At 38.0% G+C, this 9,061-nt stretch overlaps 1 pseudogene; it reads right to left on the reverse strand.

The window, feature by feature from the left end:
• Positions 1–3,325: 3,325 nt before the first annotated feature.
• Positions 3,326–5,959, reverse strand: LOC121030351 (lysine-specific demethylase 3A-like; annotated as a pseudogene).
• Positions 5,960–9,061: the final 3,102 nt, after the last annotated feature.

Genomic DNA, 9,061 nt, shown 5'->3' on the forward strand with positions numbered 1-9,061 from the left:
TCTGTATGCTGAAAACTATAGAAAGCTTATGAAGGTAATTGAAGAAGATTTAAAGAAATGGAAAGACATTCCCTGCTCATGGATTGGAAGAATAAATATTGTCAAAATGTCAATACTACCCAAAGCTATCTACACATTCAATGCAATCCCAATCAAAATTGCACCAGCATTCTTCTCGAAACTAGAACAAGCAATCCTAAAATTCATATGGAACCACAAAAGGCCCCGAATAGCCAAAGTAATTTTGAAGAAGAAGACCAAAGCAGGAGGCATCACAATCCCAGACTTTAGCCTCTACTACAAAGCTGTCATCATCAAGACAGCATGGTATTGGCACAAAAACAGACACATAGACCAATGGAATAGAATAGAAACCCCAGAACTAGACCCACAAACGTATGGCCAACTCATCTTTGACAAAGCAGGAAAGAACATCCAATGGAAAAAAGACAGTCTCTTTAACAAATGGTGCTGGGAGAACTGGACAGCAACATGCAGAAGGTTGAAACTAGACCACTTTCTCACACCATTCACAAAAATAAACTCAAAATGGATAAAGGACCTGAATGTGAGACAGGAAACCATCAAAACCCTAGAGGAGAAAGCAGGAAAAGACCTCTCTGACCTCAGCCGTAGCAATCTCTTACTCGACACATCCCCAAAGGCAAGGGAATTAAAAGCAAAAGTGAATTACTGGGACCTTATGAAGATAAAAAGCTTCTGCACAGCAAAGGAAACAACCAACAAAACTAAAAGGCAACCAACGGAATGGGAAAAGATATTTGCAAATGACATATCGGACAAAGGGCTAGTATCCAAAATCTATAAAGAGCTCACCAAACTCCACACCCGAAAAGCAAATAACCCAGTGAAGAAATGGGCAGAAAACATGAATAGACACTTCTCTAAAGAAGACATCCGGATGGCCAACAGGCACATGAAAAGATGTTCAGCGTCGCTCCTTATCAGGGAAATACAAATCAAAACCACACTCAGGTATCACCTCACGCCAGTCAGAGTGGCCAAAATGAACAAATCAGGAGACTCTAGATGCTGGAGAGGATGTGGAGAAACGGGAACCCTCTTGCACTGTTGGTGGGAATGCAAATTGGTGCAGCCGCTCTGGAAAGCAGTGTGGAGGTTCCTCAGAAAATTAAAAATAGACCTACCCTATGACCCAGCAATAGCACTGCTAGGAATTTATCCAAGGGACACAGGAGTACTGATGCATAGGGGCACTTGTACCCCAATGTTCATAGCAGCACTCTCAACAATAGCCAAATTATGGAAAGAGCCTAAATGTCCATCAACTGATGAATGGATAAAGAAATTGTGGTTTATATACACTATGGAATACTACGTGGCAATGAGAAAAAATGAAATATGGCCTTTTGTAGCAACGTGGATGGAACTGGAGAGTGTGATGCTAAGTGAAATAAGCCATACAGAGAAAGACAGATACCATATGGTTTCACTCTTATGTGGATCCTGAGAAACTTAACAGGAACCCATGGGGGAGGGGAAGGAAAAAAAAAGAGGTTAGAGTGGGAGAGAGCCAAAGCATAAGAGACTGTTGAGAACTGAGAGCAAACTGAGGGTTGATGGGGGGTGGGAGGGAGGAGAGGGTGGGTGATGGGTATTGAGGAGGGCACCTTTTGGGATGAGCACTGGGTGTTGTATGGAAACCAATTTGACAATAAATTTCATATATAAGTAAAAAAAATAAATAAATAAATAAAAGAGAAAGAGAAAAAAAAATATATATAGGCCTATTTGCTTCATTTATTTCTTTTTGTGTGAGTTTTAGCAGATGATGCCTTTAAAGGAATTGATCCATTTAATCTAAGTTATCAAACTTGTAGGCATAGAGTTGTTCATACTATTTCTTGATTATCTCTTAATGTCTAAGGAATCTATAATGATTTCCTCTCTTTCATTTTTAATATCAGTTATTTGTGTCCTTTTTTATTAGCCTGACTAGAGGCTTATTAATTTCATTTATCATTCCAAAGAAACAGCTTTTGGTGTCATTAATTTTCTCTATTGATTTCCTGCTTTCCATTCATTGACTTCTGCTCTAATTCTTATTATTTCTTTTCTTCTTTTTACTTTGGATTTAATTTGCTCTTCTTTTTCTAGTTTAAGGTGGAAATTTAGAATACTGATTGTAGAAATTTCTTCTTTTCTAATATATATATTAATGCTGTATATATATTAATCCACTTTAAGTGCTGTTTTCACTGCATCCACATATTTTGATAAATTGCATTTTCATTTTCATGTAGTTTAAAGTAATTTTAAATTTCTCCTGAGATATCTTCTTTGACCAGTGTGTTATTTAAGAGTATGTTGTTTAATTTCCACATGTTTGAAGATTTTCCTAATATTTTTCTGTTCTTGGTTTCTAGTTGACTCCATTGTTGTCTAAGAGCAGGTATTGTTTGATTTCTATTCTTTTAAGCTTGTTAAGGCGTGTTTTATATCCAGAATGTAGTCTACCTTGGTGAATGTTCCATGTGAGCCTAAGAAGAATATGTATTTTGCTATTTTGTATAAAGTGGTCAGTAGATGTTGAGTATATTCAGTTGATTGATAATGCTGAGTTCAACTATGTCCTTACTAATTTTTGCCTGCTGAATCTGTCCATTCTGACAGAGGGATATTGAAGTCTCCAATCATGATAATGAATTAATTTATTTCTTTTTGCAAATATATTAGTTTTTACCTTACATGGTTTGATGCTACATTACTTTTAGCAAAGATATTTTGCAAACTTTATTATATGAATAGTGCAAAACACTTAACACTTAAAGTCAGCAAAGCTTCATTTAAGTAAAAAATTTTATTTAAAAAAGATTATTGGGGTGCCTGGATGGCTCAGTCAGTTAAGCATCCAACTTTCGCTCAGGTCATGATCTCACAATTCGTGGGTTTGAGCCCTGCATTGGGCTCTGTGCTGACAGCTCAGAGCCTAGAGCCTGTTGAGGATTCTGTCTCCCTCTCTCTCTGCCCCTCTCCTTCCTGCTCATGCATGCTCTCTCTCTCTCTCCCTCAAAAAAAAACATTTTTTAAAAAGTGTTGGCTACTAAAAAAAAAAAAAAAAGATTATTACCTCCCAGTTGATTGATTTCTACTATATAATGTCAATCTTATTCAATATAATAAAAACTCCATCATTAGCTGTTGATTTCCTCCATTGCTCTTTTGAATCTTAAAATGCAGAGGAGGGTTACTTAGACAAACATGAAAAAAATTCAACCCAAATAAACTGTGCAAAGTGATTCCTAATAGTTATAAATGCATTTCGTCTAAACTATCCAAATAAGTAGCTATGGGATAACCACAGGTATTGATCCAAAGCTGGTAAGGGGTTTTGCTTTTGCAGCTTGGTAAAAGCTCTGCACTTGTATACTAGGTAAGAAGTCACAGTTTAAGGATGCATGCTCTGTAAATATTCACTACATATACACATTTAGCATCTGCAAACACTACAGATATACATTATCAGTGTACCCTCAAAAGTCAGGCACAGTTTTTAAAAATGAAGTAACTTGATTCTTAACATCCCCAGGAATCCTTCCTGAAAAGTTTTGACAGCTACCAATAAATCATTTCCATTGTGCCAGGGTTACAGCATCCCTGGGGCCTTTAGGGTTTGTTGAAAATGGATTTGCTGGATTTTAGTATAGCTACTGCATCTTTCACTGCATGGTAGATAACATCCTTCACCTATAATTTATCTTCATGATTGGTATGAGTCTGTGACAGATAACAGAATTCCTTAGTAAGACAGAAACATTGTTTAACATGCTCTGAGGAACAAAATCATCAACCACTTGATACAGCTAAATAAGTTATGAACCTCATATGGAGTTCCTGTTGGGATAATTACCACATCTCTGAGAAACTTACAATTGCCCAGCCTTCAACTTCATACTCTTGATGAAGACGTTTTCTTAGTGACAGGTCTAAACACCAGATCTGATTAGTAAGATTGTGGTTGCTGGGTTTTCCTGAACTTGCTTTTCTGATAACTTTTAAAGAAATGCAATAACTTCTCTGTGTCTGTAGTGGTATATATGTACCAGAAGATTCTTGGCTTCTCCTTTCCTTCAATAAATTGCTTTTTTATGAGTTCATGAAATTTTCTATCTTGGAAAGTTTTAAGGACTTCTAGTCACTGTCCTTTTGAAATTTCCACACAGACCATGACACCAGCTGCAACAGATATGTCTCAGTAAAGATGATATTCCACATTTTTGATCTTCCAGAATAATTAGTCTACAAGCACCATACATCTTGGGACCCCAATCTGGCCAAAGTAGTTTGGTAGCCTAGAGGAAAAAATGCAGTTCACCATCTCACCTCGTGTACTCAAACAATGGAATGTTGGCCACCAGATCATCAAACCTGTAAGGCATTATATCTCTAAAATTTCTTCCTGGTAACCAGACCTTGAGTTTCAAAATCACTAATTCCTTTTCATTTTTCAAGAGATTTGGAACACCTTCAAGTACAATTCAAAAGTCTCCTTTTGTGACAGTGATAATTTCATTTGTCCTTGCTATTGATTCAATGTGTCTCCCCCAAAATTCATTTGTTGAATCTAACCCCCCAATGTGATATTTTGAAGTGGGGCCATTGGGAGGTGATTAGACTCTGTCCTTATGAATACATCAGTGCCCTTATAAAAGAGACCCCAGAAAGTTCCCTTGCCTCTATCCTGGGAAGACACAGCAAGAAGACAGTTGTCTATGAACCAAGAAGTGGCCCTCACCAGACACCAAATCTTTCAATACCTTGAACTTGGACTTTTCAGTCTCCAGAACTGTGATAAATAAATGTTTGCTTTTTAAGCTATCCAGTCTATGGTATTTTATTATAGCAGCCCAAATAGACTAAGATAGTCCTACAATTAACTAGATCAACTTACTGGTTACCAAACTCTTTGATGAGGCAGTAAAGTTTTCAAAATTCAGCCTTCAATTTATGATGCATCCAGACACCATTACTGGCTACCCTGTTTCCCGTACTCCTTGAAAACATTCCAGTTCCTCTTATTTTTGGGAGGAAATAAGCACAGTATAATTGCAAGCACAGTAAGCAATTACCACACATCCAGTAGTGAGGAGTTATCAGAATGTCATGCTTAGTATCAATCCTTGAGGTTCTTCCATAAATCAGAGAAGTCTTATTTTCTACCAAAGAAGGAAAGATATCAAGGATTTTTTATGCATTCTTTTGTCCATTTTGTCTTTGTTTTCTGTGTTGACCTTCCCTCTTGTTGAGTCTGCTGGCCATTGTAAAGGAAAAGTGCTGGTTGGACAGATCAGCTTTATGCTGTTGGCTGGCTCGGAGGCTGCACCCTTGCCCACAGCTGCTGCTTCCAAGACTGAGGGATTCTACGGAATCATAACACTAAGAATAGGTTTTTCCTCTCATTAAAGGTGTCTGTTTAATGTCTTCTTCTGAGGCTAGCTTTGAAAAGAGCTTGAATTTACTGTTTTAACAAGGACAATTTGCCTCTATCCCACATTTGATCTTACAAAATGAACACTCTCCAACATTATAAAGAACTTTTCCAAGACTGACCTGTGTAGGCATCAAGTTCCTTGCTTCATAGACCTGACTCTTCATTCATCCCAGCCAAGGAAAACCTTGTAGGTAGTACTCTATTGGCAATTTTTGCTTTTCATTTGGTAGCAATCCGCACATACTCCAAATTTACAGTGAGGATACACCCAGTGCAAGTTGAAGATGGTAGTGTTGCACACATCACATATTTCTTAAATACCTTTGGAAGCCCACCCACCAGCAACTCTGTAAGAGCTCTTCTTAGTGTGACTCCATGGTTGACACAGCTTCTTTTTAAGAAATAACAATTTGACATCGTGGTCCCCAGTTTTGGCCAGCACACGATATCCAAATCAGTCGCCACCACATTTTTGGTTAAAAGTAACCATCAGCTAATTGTTCATTGTTATTACAAGCCTTCTTACAAAGAGGCAACACAGGAAAAACAAGCAAACAAAACTATACGCGCACGCGCACACACACACACACACACCAGGTTCTAATAACTTAACAAATAAGGTTTCCTAAGGTTTGTGTGAGGAGACTTGTGATCACATAGCTCTCTTTTCTTATTCATCACTTACCTCAGAGAAATAGTGACTAAGATGATGAAATTGACATTATTTCAGTGATAGTAGGTCAAGAATGACTTGGAAAGCAAGAAGCAAAAAATCCGACTAAATAATAAGTGTAGAGATAGATGGTTGTTGATGTTGGTCAACCACTAAGCCATGTCATCAGGAGCCTAGACTTTCTATTTGTTTGCTCCATCATGTGTAGCTAGCTGTTAGTTTTCCATCTTTGTGTTTTCAAATTATGGTCTCAAGATACCCACTGAAACTTCAAGCAAAGAAGAAAAGGGAAAGACCACTTTCAGCCCCTACAATGCCACCCTGCCAAAAGCTTTCCTAAAAGCCCCCAGTAGTTGTTATATATTTCACTGGCTAAGACTGGGTCATTTGGCCACATTTAGCTCCATGCGAATCTGGAAAATTCTCTTGTATGGAAAAGGGCAACAGGATTAGCTTAGATTAATTATGATTAATCTTCTGGAGGTGGGCAGACTATATTATATACAGGCAGTGCCTGTATTATATTACATATTATATTTAATATATGTGTATATAACTAATATATATAACTAATATATATATAACTAATATATACATATATTACATATATACATATATACAGTATATAACTAATATATACATATTATATATGTATATATACATGTATATGTATATATTATATTTAATATGTATATAATTATATAATATTATATATATTATATACAGGCAGTGCCTATATTAGCCAGCTTTCACTGCGATAATATTCCATAATAAGCAACTCCCAAAATCTTAGTGGTTTATAAGAACAGGCATCTGTTCCTCACTTACTGCACGTAGATCATCTGTAAATCTGCTGGGTTTGGCTGGGATCAACTAGGCTTGAATACAGACTGTGTGTGTTTTCATGTCTGCCCCATGCATATTCTTATTCTGGCACTACTGGTGACCCTAGAATAGTCTCATAGCAAATGGTAGGTGTGCAAGAAGTCAGATAAAAATCACAAAATCACACACATTTAGAGTCTCTGCTAATGTCATGTACAGTAACATTCCATTTGCCAAACAAATTCCCTGGCCAATTCCAACACAAACTGGGCAAGGATATATATTCTGCCCGCTCCAGTGGAAATTGCTACAAAGTCACATACCAAAAGGTTTAGATGTATAATTCTATTACAGAAAGGGAATGAAGGACTAGGAACAAAAATCTAATCTTTCCCTTCATTCCAAATAAACTGGGGCTCTGAGAGCGAGAGAGAAAGGAATAGCTAGTGAGTAGCCATCCAACAGTGCCTTCCACACTAGAGCAATCAAAAGAAGACTTAGAAACTTTTTTTGTTTAGTTAGCAGGAAGAGGAGGAAGTGATGAAATGGATGTGATACAGATTGCTTTCCTGGGCAGGGCTTTCTAGCTATAGTTTGACAGACAGTTGAATAGGCTGACATACACAATTTAACATCTCAAACTCTCAATTCCATAGGCTGTCAGCATTTGAATTTCTGCTAACAACAAACACCTGTGATGCAGTATGTGACATATTATAAAGTACTTACATGAATACTTTATCCCCCCGCACCCAACAAAACTATCAAGTTCTCCTCATTTTATAGCTGAGAGGTCAAGTAACCTAGGCAGCTGACTATAGATGACAGAACTATGATTAGAACCAAAATATGTCTGATTTCATTAACTCAGGCATCTACTACCTGCCAGGAACCATGCATAGTGCTGAAGATGCAGACCAGTGATACAGACATAGCCCCTGCCCTCCAGGACTTTATTCTTAGTCTCTAAGCTATACAGCCCAGTGGACATTTATTACATGTTAACTAAAAAATGAATCCATTATATATGTAGGTATGTATGTGTATATATATATATATGTGTGTGTGTGTGTGTGTGTGTGTGTTATTTTTCAAATAAATATACTATATGCCAGGTACTCTGAGGGCTTTGCATGTCGGATACCAATGAACCATCATCAACTTTATGAAATAAGTACAGTTGTTCACCATTTTAAATATTAGGAAGCTGATATATGTAGAGGTTACCTTTGTCACACAACAGAAGTGAAGGAACAGGATTCGGACATGGGCAGTCTGGCTCTAGAGCTCATGTTCTCACAACACCATACACAGCCCATGACTAATACAGACTTACTTCAATATATTAATGCATCACTATAGCTTTTTCTGATGTATTTTCTCATTTAAAAATACTCATTATAGTTAGCCTGCACAGGTTAAATGAATCCCCATAACACTCATTTGGCTTTGAAAGTGAGAATGGACAAATTGTGTGAGTTGTTACAACCAGCAGGACTTAAAGCCTGGAATTATAAAACTCAGCAGGTGGCTCTGGGAGAGCCTAAGGGCATTAGGAAGCAGAGACCCCCACCTATAAAGAAACAAACAGCTCTTGCAGATACAGCATAGAATCAGTAGGTTGAAAAATGCCTGGGGCATACAGGCGGGAGAGTGACTCACTCATCTCAAAGTGTGGCCTAGAGAGGCAAAGATCATGGAGAGACTCCACAATGAACAAAGGAGTTGGCAAGTGCCATCTCCGTAAACACAGGCCACCCGTGGGAAACAGCACTGCAACAACACTTGCTACCTAACTTGCTTACACCAAGCCTGACCCTCATGCTTGGAAGGATCCACCCTTCCCAGTCACACTTGCCTCAGTCCCAGTGCTATGCTCCCCCTCCCCCAGAAGACGAGTGCAAACCCCCCAAAATCTCATCTCAGACTTGTGCATTTTATGAGACCTCAGTTCCAGAGGTGGCGGGTCTTATTTCACAAGCAGAACAGCACAAATCTTGTCAAAACATGCTCCATCCTTCCTGGGGACCAAACAATGGCCACAACAGGCAAAGAGAACCTGTCCAGACAACTAGACTGAAGGAAAAAGA

Source organism: Herpailurus yagouaroundi, unplaced genomic scaffold (genome assembly GCF_014898765.1).
Source record: "Herpailurus yagouaroundi ecotype Mexico unplaced genomic scaffold, PumYag 140, whole genome shotgun sequence".
Classification (NCBI taxonomy): Eukaryota; Metazoa; Chordata; class Mammalia; order Carnivora; family Felidae; genus Herpailurus; species Herpailurus yagouaroundi.